Source organism: Onychomys torridus, chromosome 21, assembly GCF_903995425.1.
Source record: "Onychomys torridus chromosome 21, mOncTor1.1, whole genome shotgun sequence".
NCBI lineage: Eukaryota > Metazoa > Chordata > Mammalia > Rodentia > Cricetidae > Onychomys > Onychomys torridus.
In genome coordinates, this window is record NC_050463.1 from 36,980,345 (window position 1) to 36,995,194 (window position 14,850).

A 14,850-nucleotide genomic window follows, 5' to 3' on the forward strand; every position below is an offset into this window, starting at 1 on the left:
CCATTCCTGGAATTCCTAGGATCTAGGCTGAGGGGTCACATAACCACCTAATCATTTAGTTGTGAGAATACTAACTGCATTATTTTATTCACAACTGAGGGCCAAGGAAGCTGAATATTTGGATTTAATATGTAATTGTCTCTTGCTCAGTACAATGTAAGCACCAATGTTGGTGGCAGATTCTGAGCACCAATGTGGGCAGAAAGACATCTATGGCATCAAATGGAACATCTGTGAGGCATTCAGCTTTGAATTGTATGCCAATAAGTCAGTTTTCTTTAAAAGGCCAAAAACCCAAGAACTCCATTGATAGTGTCTATATGACATTTGGATTATTGCATAAGATCATAGACTAGCATTCTTCCTCAGGAGAGTAACTGAATTTTACCATTGACAATGCATACCTGCCTCGTACTTTTAAGACATTTTAATTTTGGTTTCTCTTTATAGAGTATTGATAATTAATTGCATCAACCCTACTACTTTAATAAAACTGGTCATCCACAAAGCAAATATGTATTGCTTAATTTTCAGTTTGAGAGCTGATAAGCACTGAAAATTAATCATCCATAGAAAAGGGAACTCAGCAGCATTTCTAATCTCTGAAAAGATTGTCAGGCTATTAGAGTTATGTGCTATAATCAATTCCTATACAAATGTATAATTTATAAGCTCCAAATTAGATCAGCTATCTATTAGACTTGATAAAGATGGAAATATATTAATCAGATTAAGAAAATAAAGAAGAAAATTAGCAAAGAAAGGGACCATACAGCCCAAGACAAGACAGCAAGGACACCAGTGCAGAAATGAAGGGGTTAAACTGATTTACACCATGGGTGGTATACAGATAAGTAAGTCCTTGTAGTTTATATATGAAGATTCAAAAGAAGGTTTTTTTTTTTCCCACAGGATGACATTAAATCTAATATGCATGGACAAGTGTTCTTTACATTACCCATTACTGCTATGCAGAAATAATATTTATTTAGCACTGAATACATGCCAGGTGTAGAGTTGGATCTGGAGGATGTAGTCATATATTTCTAGACTTATATTCTCATTTAGTTCACTTTCTAAATTACAGAGAACATTAATGCCCTATTGTTTCTTTCTACATGTCCAGATCAAAACCACTAATTTTTCCTAATATTTCAAAATTACCAATAGTTTCTAGACTTACCTTTACTTCTAAAGTGAAGGTATTGGTGGTCTTAAGAGTTCTTGTTACATGTGTATGCCATTCCCTCATTTCCCACTGTATTATTCCATTACCCAATAACTTCACTTGGTTCTTTACCCATCAAACCACTAGAGGCAGTGACTACCAGCCACAACAGAAACACTGGTAGACATTAATTGCCTCTTTGTAGCATTCTGCAATAAACTACATCTTATATTAAGATGCTACCCTGTTTTATGTTTTGTTTTGTTTTTGCAGAATGTATCTGAAAAAAAAAACAGACAAAATGCAATTGTGTCTAATATATAAGGATTCATTACATGTCAGAAACTCTACAGCTTCTTGGGACATCAAAACACATTTTTTCTTTGACACTCACACAACTGTGGATTTTGCCACTTTAACTCCTTCTCCAAATCTCTGGAGTGTCTTTGGCATATGTCTGTAAAAACAGGTGTGATGTCTGAAACAATTCCTGCATAACTCAGTCAATCCAAAGTGAGTTTGGATGATAGGGTGCTGATTTCAAATATGTGTGGCAGTTGCAGTAATGATGGGGATTTCAGTAGGAAATATCAAGTTTTACAACTTCCCTTCAGATTATGTTTCTTTTTGAAATGTTATTAACTCTCAATTAATTTAATATATCAATATTCCACATTGGAAACATCATATATAAGCTTGAAACTCATGTTATAGTATCTAATTTGAGGCTACTAGAATTTTTTGTTAACTTTTGACCATCTCTAGTGCTTAGTGATTGTTCCTGGGAACTATGTTTTAAAGAATCGGGGATAACAACCTTTGTCTAGATTACTCTACATCCTTAAAATGCTTGATACATTGTTTAAATCATTAATATCTGCAAAACAGAAAATTTCAGAACACTTTCCAATTTAACTTTTAGCCTGAATAATTCCTAAAAGAAAAGAGATAAAATATAAGAAAAATAGTACTGATTAATATGCCTTATGAGAACAGTAGAAATGTTGCTTCTCGTGCTAGTCAAAACTATCACTATAGGAAAAAAAGATAATACAGTGAGTACAAGGAATTGGTCTCATTCATTCAAGATTGGTATAATATCTGAAAATTTATGGAATTCATCAATTATCTATTGAAAAAACTATTGGTCTTCTCAATGGATACAGAGAAGTCACTTGGGAAAACACTACCATTGTACAAACATAGGCATTTATGGTCAAATTCTTAATCAGCAACAGAAGCAAATTGTCTCGACCCGATAAATTGGAAAGCAGCTCACCAAGGACGAAAGAGGAAATCCTTTCCTTCTAAGATCAGGAAGAAAGCAAGAAGGTATACTCTCATCTGTCCTGATCAAACCAGATGGGAGGTCTTACTTGGTGGAATAATGCATGAAGAATAAAATGAATGACTTCAAGAGTTTCTGGGAAGTAGTGAAACTGTAAGTCATATGCATGCTTACATGGAACATCCTAGATATACATAGAAGCTAGAAGGATTAATGTGACTTGGAAAAGTTTTCTAGTGGTAATTAAAATGTGTATGAAACTAAACGTGACTCCAGATAAACAGCTAAATGTTGAAGAAAGATAACAAAGTTATATGTCACATTCCTTGATTTTAAATTATGTTACAAAGGTGTAATGCCAAAATCTACCTTATACTGGAATGAAAAGATACACATCAAGTGGGATATAATAAAGAAAGCGTCCAGATCTCAGATTGGGAGGCAGTTCTGGAAGGAAATCACGGGGAGTGGAGGAACAGATGAAGACACACCAAGAAGGTAAGGTGTCAGCAGGGTCAATCAGACATCAGAGAGTAGTATGGTCAGAAGCCACACCTCTGTGTCTAGGGGCTGACCTCATCATCTGAAGATAAATCACACAGTCTGGTAGCCATGGACTTGAGGTCAGTAGATGGCTCACTCTCTAGACCCATCTATCTATCATGAGATTCACTGCTGTCCAAACAAGAAATATAAAGCTCCAGGAGAGGGTTTGGCTTCTGTGGCATCACTCCTTGGAAGAAGGTTTAGTGCTGAGTGGGTTTTATGAGGATACAGATGTCTTCCTAAAAGGATCTCAGTGCTTTCTTTTCACAATCGTCAATATAACCAGAAAGCAGCCCTCTGTGCAAACAATGCTACCCTAGGATGATTGAACTGGGAGCTGGGTGGCTCCAGATTCTGGGGGAACCTGTCTGGACCACAGACTGAAAACCTAAGTAGGATCAACAGAGCCTGCTAGTAACTAAAGACAGGAAGTTCATGGAAGGTCTGGCTCTGGTGGACCTCTTACATTCAACCCCTGCATTTCACCACCAACATGAGTGGTAGGGAAACAGGAGTCCCCAACTTCAGCTGACTTTGTCCCTCTCTCTGCCCAGGAGAGCCAGAAAGAATCCAGTCAATAATTTGACATTTCTCTCTGTCTTGTGTTTCTTTTTTGCTACATTTTTAGTAAAATCTTATTTCCTTTAAAAACACATCCTTAAGTTTTGTTTGTATCCTTCTTCTGTTTGTCTCATCTAATATATTTTATGGTGTACACTAAAGTTTTCTTCTATCTCTTGCTCTCTTCTCTTTATAACACACTTCTCTCCTTTCTTTTATTCAATCTTGTTTCTTTCTTCTTTCCCCTATTCCTCCCTCTCTTCTTTTATTTTGTTGATTTCATATCTGCCTGTTATCTGAAATTATTATTTACAACCTGGACTGTTTATTCTCTCCATTGTCTCTTCTATGGTAACTGACAGTGCATTGGTGTGTTTTATTCCCTTTGGTACGTTTACTGTTCAAATAGTTTCTTTTATTCCCTCGGAGTGGCACAGGGAAGTGAAACTTCATGAGTAGGCAATTCACTAAGATCATCAAAGAAAACTGGAAGAGATGTCCTAACCAACAGCTATACAAATTACAACATAGGACACGAAAGAACAACTCAATGACACCTATAAAAACATCCTAAGGCTTCTATTACTGAATCCAAACAGACTGAAATTGTTAAGATGCTGGACAAAAAGTTTAATAGTTTACTCCTAAAACAAAGTGGCTACAAACAGGAAATAGACACAGATAAAGAAAGTACACATTCCATTAAGAATGCAGAAAAGAAAGCCAGCCATATAAAAGATAACCATCACAAAGATGAGAAATTTAGCAATCAGATAGATAATGAAAGGAAGCAGAATTATTCAATAAAAATTCAATTAATTGCCAAAAAAAACCACAATAGCACCATCACCAATAGACTATGGCAAACAGAACAAAGACTGTCGAGAATGGAAAAAAAAAAAAAAAGGAAGAACAAGCATGCCTATAACTTTCAAGATCAGCATACAAATGGGAGGAAAAAACCTTTACCAGCTATTAACAGCAAATGGACACCTGGAATCTGTCATGAACTCAAATAGCTGGCCATCAAGAAACCAAAGTATCCCACTAGGAAAAGAATTAAACAGAATATTCTCCAAAGAAATAATGCATTTGACTTTTTTTTTTTTTGTCGTTTTAAGCCATCAGAGAAATTAAAGTCTGAACTATATTGAGAGCCCAACTTATTCTGTTAAGCATGGCTATTATTAATAAAAGATAATGACAAATGCTAATGACATGTAGAGGAGAATTAAACTTGATATACAGCTGGGGGAAATAGAAGTCAGTGCATCTACTACAACTGGTATTCCTCAACAAAATCTAAAAATTGGATTCCATATGATCCTGTCATACCACTTCCGGGTATAAAACTGAAGGAACCTAAGTCAACATGTTGTAGAGAATCACAGTATCCATATATACTTCAGAAATTGGGGGTGGTATTTTCTTCCTTTTTTGATATTAGAGTAAATTTGTTTACTCTTTTTGAGATAAAATCTGATTTTCTAGATGCCTTTATAATATTACTTTCTGATGTTATTTGTTTTCTACTTTATTTATTTATTTTGTTTGTTTTTCGAGACAGGGTTTCTCTGTAGCTTTGGAGCCTGTCCTGGACTAGCTCTGTAGCCCAGGCTGGCCTCGAACTCACAGAGATCCACCTGCCTCTGCCTCCCGAGTGCTGGGATTACAGGCGTGCGCCACCACCGCCCGTCTCTACTTTATTTTTATTATTGTAAATTTTAATAAAATGTAACTAATTAGTTTATTATTTTTTCAAAAATAATACTTTTCCTGAAGGTGCCAGATAGTAGTTTTGGGGTTTTTAATGTTTTGCTTTATCTCTTTTATTCCTACTCTTTGTTATCTCTGCCTTTCACCTGCATAGTCTTTAATTTCTTTCATCTTTTTTCATTCTAAATTGGAAATTAAGACATCAGCTTAAAATTCTTGATCATTTTTTAACATCAGTATTTATTACTTTGGATTGTCCCCCAAAGCCAGGTTTATCTGGACACTAAATATTTTATATTTATTCAATTCAATCGAGTGTCATCCACATGCCTCATGATTCAGTTATTTTAGCTGTGATTTACCAGTGTCTCACTTAACCTTCAAGTAGCTGTGAGATCACTTGAGGACTTACAGGATTCAAACTTAATTTCATTTTATCGTCATCATATACTCTGTTATATTCTAATTTACTGAAATGTATTCAAGTCAGGGGGAATTCAGACTTCTGTACCTCCTTATTCCTATACGTTCCATGTTACTTAATAATTGATAGTATTAACATATCCTATATTCAGTAATTATTGCTTTATCTTTACACAACATTAGATATATTATACTTCGAAGTTATATTGTTAAATTGATCCCATTTATAATTGTTTCAACCTTTCTGAAGATGTAATGTACTCACCATTGAGGAAGTTATCTTTTTCTCTTCACTAATATTTCTTCCCTTAAAGGTTAGACTCTAAATTGCTTGTTACTGAAGTAGAACTGCATCTTCTAAATGCTCATATCTTTAACGTTAATATTTTGTGTTGTTTCATCTCTTTCTGCTTCTTCGTGTCTTCATATTTATGCACTTATGTTATCCCCAGTTCTTCCCTGACTTTATTCTGACCAGGTTAATAATTTTATTTAATAATGGCTTGAATTCATGCTCACTACATGAGAATTTTAGAGGTTAACTGAGGGTTTTTAATATGCATTTTCCAGCATATTCATAGTTAATACACAACAAGTTCAGAGAAACAAAATTTGTAAAACTTATTTGTATACATCATCAACCCCATATTTTCTTTATGAGAGCTATCTATCATTTCATGTAAGATAATATTGTAATTGTTGCATCGGTTTCCATACTTTAAAGAAATTGGGAAAAGCTGCTTTCATATTTACATCAAATTTTATATTGTTCTTTCTTCACTACTTCTTATAGATCTAGGTTCCCATCTGGTGTCATTACCATTAAGCCTGGAGAAATGACTTTATTGTTTTTCATGCAGCAGTCTTCCCAGGCAACAAATTCAGTTTTCATTTATTTGTGACTGTGTTAGATTGACCTTCATTTTAGAAGGGCCTTTTTAGTGTCAAATACTGACTAGCATGCAGTTTTTGAGAATATTTTAACCATGTTCCTACAATACCTTCAGGTCACTATTTTATTCTGAGGAAAGGCCAAATGTCTTTGTGCTATGATTTCCCTAACGCAAATGTACTGTTTTGTCCTGGACAAATTTAATATTTGCATAGTGAGTTACTGAGCTTATTGATTCTATAGGGTTTATATTTCTTAACAAATTAGGAGAAATTTTAGTAGCCTTTCATGTGTGTTTCCTGTCTCTGTCTAGTCTACCTCTGGGTTATCAATCATTGCAGTGGCAGCTTCATGGTTCCCATAGTTCTCTGAGTTTCTCTTTACTCCTGATGTTTATTTCATTTTTTTTATTGTTTGACAGTTTCATAGATTTATATAATGAGGTTTAGTTGTTCCCAATGTGTTGTCTCTATTTTCACCTACCTTTTTACGTTCACTGACTGTTTCTTTTGACAATCTAAACAACTTGTAAGCCAGTGTCTTTTCCATGTCTGTTTCTGGGGTTCATAACTTTGGGCTCTCTTCTTCAAGTGCTGTCAGTTTTAAAATTCATTTTCTATTTGTTTACCAATTATCAGTGCATGGTTACTTCTCCTTTAACTTCCCTATATGACAGTTCTACAACCTAGGTACCTTGGTGGTTATTTGCTTTTAATGCTCTGATCTCTTCCGTTTTCTTTTTGACCATCTTCCTGTCTTAACTAGATACCTGAATATGACCAATTTATGAAGAAAAGGAAAGGAGATAGCTCCTGGGGCAAAACATCCAAGGTCTTGCAGTCACTTCTGACACTCGCTTCATTAGACTCTTAACATGGCAAATCGCATCAGATGCATGGTTCTCAACCTGTGGGAACTGACCCCTGTGTAACAGATATCCTGCGTATCACATATTTATATTACAATTCATAATTGTAGCAAAATTACAGTTATGAGGTAGCAACAAGTATAATTTAATCTTTGGGGTCACCACAACAGGTGCAGTTGTATTAAATGGTCGCAGCTTTAGGAAGATTGAGAACCACTGCATTAAACAGCAGGAGTTCCCAGGCAAGTGCATCAAGCTACTATGTTGGGAGAAAGGAGACATGGGAGTGAACTGTGTAACATCTTTTTTTTTTTTTAAATAACTAGCCTAGCTGTTTGAAAATAAGAGCATGCTCCTGACAGATGAAATTCACCCTTGATGACTAAATCATGTCTTAAATGTCCCACACTTCAACATGAGTGTAAGTGGACACAGATCCTGTTCAAACCACTGTACCCCTTCCTATACTTTTTTTTCTGTTTGTCAGAGGGGAGACATTGAATCATTTTGAAAATTGCTAGACATTATAAATTAAGCATTTTTGAGACTGCATCTGTTGCTTCCTTTTGATTTATATTAATGTTGTGTTAGCAAGCAACTATGTGCTGTGGAGTAACACTCTAACCCTCATTCCTTCAGACCATCAAATATAGCTGCCTATGTTAGGGCTTCAGATTGTGCAATGAAAGCAAAATATTTTTCCATTATTAACATTTTTCTTAATTTGAATTTCAGATCTATAATTTTCATTTATGATTCCTGCACTGTGTAGCCCATTAGACTACACAAAGTTTTCTTTAGAATGAATGTACTTCTAATAATATCTAAGGCCCTCTTGCAAAGGCATTAATAACTTTGCCTAGGACTTTTTCAGTATTAATGCTGTTCTAGCAGGTTTGTTTTTGAGAAAGATTTTGCTTTCATGCATGTTTCAAGTCTTCTAAAGTAACTGCTTAAGCAGTTTATCTTGATTTAAAGCATTTTATTTTGGTTGGCATGCAAATAGGTAAATCTGTATTTATTTCATTTATACTTGTAGGATTACTCATACATTTGAACATTTTATGATCTTATTTTGTAATTTACATTGTATCATCTCAAATATCAAAGTTCCCCTTGCAATCAATGATTCTATCTAGAAGTCTCTGCCTTCTGTGATTGATCTGGCTTTTGTGGTATCTTTGCTGACTTTACCGTTGATTGGATTTTATTATGAATTTTCCTTTTATTTGGCTGGAAATCATAGATCTTGCACCTGCTGTTCTAGTGTCTTCTGTTGGTTCTAACATTGTTGATATTTGCATGTCCTTACAGAGGGGGCAATAAAACAATAGGAGAGCAAGAGAAGGAAGACTGTGAGTGTTGGCCATAACGAGGTTTGGGGGAAAAGCTCTTTACAATCAATGAGTAAAATACAATCTAGGAGCAAAAGAGTAGATACAGTTAAGATATTTTGAATTAAAAATATAAATTACAAAATATGCTACTTAAAATAATTAGAAATAAAGTGAAACACACACACACACACACACACACACACACACACACACACACATATATATTATATCTGGAGTTTTTCTGCTCCTGCCTGCCCTTGGTCAGGACAAATCTCTCTCATCCACCAGGCCCACAGCTGCTCAGACCCAACCGAGTAAACACACAGAGACTTACATTGCTTACAAACTGTATGGCCTCAGCAGGCTTCTTGCTATCTAGTTCTTCTAGCTTAAATTAACACATTTCTATTAATCTATAAGTTGCCATGTGACTCATGGCTTACCAATACCTTTTATCTTGCTTGTCATGGTGGTGGGGCTGGCAGTGTCTCTCTGCCTCAGTCTTCCACTTTCCAGAATTCTTCTCTCTCCTTGTCCCACCTATACTTCCTACCTGGCTACTGGCCAATGGATGTTTTATTTATTAACCAATCAGAGCAACACATTTAACATACAAAACATCCCACAGCAGTATATAAAGTGTTTGTAACTGAATATACAGACAAATATTTTGTAATATATAGAATACAAATGTAACCAAAGCAGAAGTTTAAAATACTAAAAATAATAAGGAATGGAATCTGAGCATACACCATCATGCTAGAATCATAAAAAATACATTATTTATGGTTAATCAATGATTAACTTGACCACAATAAGTAATTACAGTCATAATAATAGGAGAGATTTAGAGAAGTGAGACATCTTAATAGTTCAATAATGGGGCAACTCATTCAATATTTATAGTCATTGAAGACTTTCTTAATATCTAAAGAATGAATTGATGTTAACCTACTTGGATAGGGAAGGAAAACACTCAAGAAATATGAATAGCATCTGTAAAGTCCCAAGAGAAATGTCAAAACATTCAGTAGCTGAAAATGAACACACTGCTATGGAGTAAACTGTGTCACCTCAAACTCACATGCTGATTCCCTGAGATTCTCTCATGTCTCATCAATGAGTGGATATTTGCATATGGAACTTTTAGAGTGAGACTCCCAGGATTCAGTTGGACTGTTGTCCATGGAAATGTGTGCATAGAGAGAGACACTAAGGGTACACATGCAGAAAAGAGCACATGAAGACACAATACCATTTGCATGCCAGAGAGAACTCCAAAGCACCCACTGCTGATAACCTGGGCTTCTGGCCTCCAGTACTGTAAAAAGCACATGAATTATGAACCAACGGCTGTGGAGCCCCCAGCTGGATCAGGCCCTCTGGATAAATGAGACAATTGAATAGCTTGAACTGTTTGGGAGGCATCCAGACTGTGGGACCAGGGCCTGTCCTTAGTGCATGAGCTGGCTGTTTGGAACCTTGGGCTTACACAGGGACACTTTGCTCAGCCTGGAAGGATGGGACTGGACCTGCCTGTACTGAATCCAGGAGGTTTAAATGAATCCCCAGGGGAGTCTTGGCCCTGGAGGAGTTGGGAAGGGAGGGGGAGGGGCTGGGGGAAAGGGGGGATGGGGACAGAAGTGGGGGAGGACAGGGGAACCCATGGCTGATGTGTAAAATTAAAACACAAATATAATAATAATAAACCCCCCCAAAAAAAGAAAGAAAGCACATATCTGTTTAAGATGCCCAGATCTTAAACATCCGTTGTGGCAGCTCAGTCAAGCTAATACCTGGAGATAGAATGGAGAGGACATGGAAGAGCAAAGCTAGATGAGACTAGAATGCCAAAAGGGATGGGTGGGAAGGTTTCACATGCTGTTTGATGGAGTCGTTTCTGTATTCTTATTAAATGATAAACTGGGCACGTGTTTTGAACAGCTTTTCACATGATCACATCTCCATTTTACATGGATGAATCTATGGGAAATGGTTTAGAGAGACATATCAAGCTGGCAGAAGAATAGTAAGGATGCTTTTGCAATAGTCTTGGGTAGAGATGAAGGCAGTCTACACTGTTTAAAGGATGCCTTGTATACTCCCATGTCATCTGGACTTATTTCATATTTCCCCCTTTTCTGGGAGGATTTCTGCTTCCATGATTGCATTTGTAACATTGCACAGGAATTTCTCCACACCATGCTTTCATCTGCAGTTAGAAGTGTTTTCATGGTCAGGATGCTATCTTATTTATCACCATTTTTTGTAGCAATGTGTAGCATCTATAATTACTGTCAGTGAAATGAATGAGTGAATGAACATATAAATCATCCTTCAAAAACTCCTGCCTTGTGGGTGTTGCATTTTTATTGTAAACTTTTCATACATTGTTCTTCTTTGCGTTTTGTTGTAGGCCTGTCTAAGGTTGACCTGTGAATGTGTACCTGCTGTAGCAAAATCAGATTTTTCATCTTCTTATTTGTTGCTCATAAAAATTCCCCTACTTTTTGCTTTGATGTATCCATCTAATGTGCTGTCTGTCTCTCCAGATACTATGAATCATGCTTCTACTGGCCCTTGACTCGTTTGGAAAATTGATCAGTGTGTTATTTTCTTGATACTTTGTGGTCCTTGGTACCATAGGTCGTGATTGACTTGCTTCTTTTGAGTATATGCATTTTCTTATTTGTCTTTTGATGTTTCTTTGTGACTAGGTTTGCCCTAATGCACGCAGGATTAGCGTCTTCAAACGTTTCTGTCTTGAATCTCCCGAGGACACCCTGAGGTTTACCTGAGCAGCTCTTCATGGAGGTACACTGGTCTTATAAGCAGGGAGAGTTGTTGGACAAAGGAAGCTGTGGAGAATCAAGAGATTCCCCCTTTAGCTTTAGATGCCTCTGTCATTTGGCACCACCAGCAAAGATAAATGATTCTCTAGTCACTCTCTGATGCTAGAGGTTTTCTAACCTGTAACCGTTGACATGAAAGTCAACTGTGTGAGCCAATCAGTTTTAGTAGAAATATTTTATTTAGGGTGCAGATTGCAAAAGATTCTCTGTCGATGTTGTGTAGCTGGGTGGATTGTGTTTCCTGAAGGGGCTGAAGAGAAGGAGCAAGAGAAGTTTCAACTTTGCGAAGTTTAGCTGTCCATTTCTTGAAAGTACTGCATGCATCACGCATGTGCTAAACCTGTTCTATGCGACTGTGTTATATATAGCATGAGTAAACATAGCCTCTATATGTAGGGCTATGTTCAGTACAGTGTGGCAAAATATAAAATTTGGTGTACTATGACACTATTTCATGATGGAGAAAATGTGAGTAAGGCTGTAAGTACCCTTAGCTTTATTTGTTTCTTTCTACTGTGTTGGCTTAGAGCATGCCCAAAGCCCGTATTAGAATTATTATTACTCTTTTGTACTTATATAAAAGAGTACTTTGGCCTGACATTTTGGAAGATAATGAAGTAAAAGTCTGCATATCACATGAAGAACAAGGAACAGCAGTGAGGAAGAAATTAGAGACAAGTGTCTGTGTTAATGTTGTTGCCTACCTATCTACTCATGGTGTCAATAAGACTGGAGCTGTACCCAAAAGTCATAGTTGGAGACCCACTGATTCTCAATGTAGCGTTTAAAACATACTGGCATATGTTCCTGGCAATCTGATTGCATAAATTAGGTTTAAAATAAATGCAGTAGGGAACGGTCTCAGGAAACGAGGACATTCAAACTTGTAACTTCAAAACTGAGCATCATTTCTTTTTGACCCCTCACGAATTGTCTCTCTGTTTGTAGAGCAGACGTCAGTGTGTCAGTGTGTAACCCGAGGAGTAAGCTGGTCCCTTGGGTTGCTCAGTGGATGGAGGAGTAGAGGTGTCCATAGGGAATAAAGAAGATGAGAGTTTTGAATGGCTATAATGATCACTCAGTCATCTGAAATGTAAACGCAAAGCCGTGTCAATACAATCTCCCTGGCTTGTGAGACAAGATAGGATCGAGCCTGACCCCCTGAGTAAACGAATTAGGGGACTGGCTCCCAGACTGCAGTTGCCTCTTTCTCAGGATGTCGAAGCTCCATCAGATGGTTTCACAATCAATAATACTTTTCAAAGCTAATATTTATCAAGCGCTGATCCTGAGTTATCCCCGTTCTAAGCTTTAGTATGTAATATGTATGGCATTTGGTCCTCCCAGTGCAACAGACGGCTGTTGCCACTTTGGGAGGAAATACTTTAAGAGCAGAAGCAACTTTCCTAACACCACGTTACTGGAAGCAGAGCAGCTAGGGTTCAGTGGGAGGAAGCTCGGCTTCAGAGCCCACTGTCAAGTTCCTAACCACTGTGTGAACAGCCTGATGAACCTGGGAGGAGGGCTGTTTTCATGGCTCGCACGGTGTCATGGAGATCAGTAAGTTATTAAGTCTGGGCACATTGGCGGGACAGCATGTCTACATATGAAATATGGAAATCCACTTCCTGGGAATGGATTTACTGGCTCTCAGCCTTGAATTCACCCTTCAGTGCCTGCTTAGTGATAATGGACTGGGTGCTGGAGCTTTCTTAACAACAAGCACAATGTGAAGTCTTGTCAGTGGAGGGCATCCAGGGGTAAAGCTTTCCTTTCTACAGCTGGGTGTTCTGCCTACTTCAGTTTGTTCCTGGTGCATGTCTGTCGTGGTGAGTGTGTATTCAGACATCCAGTACTATTCCATCAGGGCATGGGAATCTTGAAAACTGACAGTCTCAGCCCAGGCCTGATGATCACCTCCCAGATGCTCTCCTGACCTGAACAGCAGGTACTCCAGGCCTTGTGCCTGCGAGAATGCCCCTGTTGAGTTTGCCTGTCTGTTCTCATGTTGACTCACTTTGTCCCACTGAGGTCTGGCTAACTTGCTTTTCCACTGTGGACAAATATTGCTTGGGAGCATCAGATTATTTCTCCCTTGCCCATACTTCTGCAACCACACCATTTTCAAGAAGGTCCAAATGCAGCAATGGATGTGCTGTCTCCTCATTCTAAGCCAATCTGTCCCCAAACAGCTCACCAACAGCCTTGCTTTTCCAAGGTCTCAATTCATTGTCATGCTATTCTCCTAGCAGAGATGAAAACTCTTTATATTACACTTGCCCTGTTTAAATTATTATTTAGCTTTGTTTCCTTATCAGACACAGATTAATTTAAAGACAATTATGCTGTGTACTATGGTGTACTAGAGCATACCTGAAGTACATATGATGGCCCAACCCCTTCCTTAGTTCAGAAAAAGTATAGGAAGCTATATCATATCATGGTGTGTGTGTGTGTGTGTGTGTGTGTGTGTGTGTGTGTGTGTGCGTGTGCATGCGTGTGTGCGTGCAACTTTCTCTTCTGGATAAATCTTGATGTTAGAAATAGAGATTATACTTATATATCCTGATGTTGAGTCTCTGTCCTAAGATAAAAAGAATGAGAAACTAATCTAATCTAATTTACCATAATTTAGACAATAATAGTTATATGAATGATTGAACATCTTAAGGACACTGAGTAAATCAAACCCCCAGTGCAAGATTCACATCTATAAATCAATGATTGGATTTTACTTTGCAATGCCTTTGGAAATTTACAAGAAAGATAATGTGTCTAACAGTCTTCAAAAAAATGACTAATTCAAGTATAATTCAAAACAATTTACTAATATGCAAGGATTTGTAAAGAGATTTCATTTGCTCAAGAATTTAGAAAGGAATGCATGCAGGAGAATGGCTGGATTGGAATGGCTCTTACATGTTAAGAAATGGAAGAGGCATGTTATGATAGGTGCCATGGCTGGGGCATCAAGAGTTTGTACATATGTCTTCCAGTGTGCTGATGACCAGCTGATGTCACTATGACTGGTCCTATGTTCTGCATCCCTCCCCAGGGATCTAACAGCAGTCTCTCAACATGAATGTCATCAATCATATGACACACTGAGCAAGCAGGAGCGTTTCTACAAACAGAGAGGGGTCAGAAGGCAAACAGTGCATCTGAGTATAGCCACCATGATCTCAGTATCTCTGTTTGC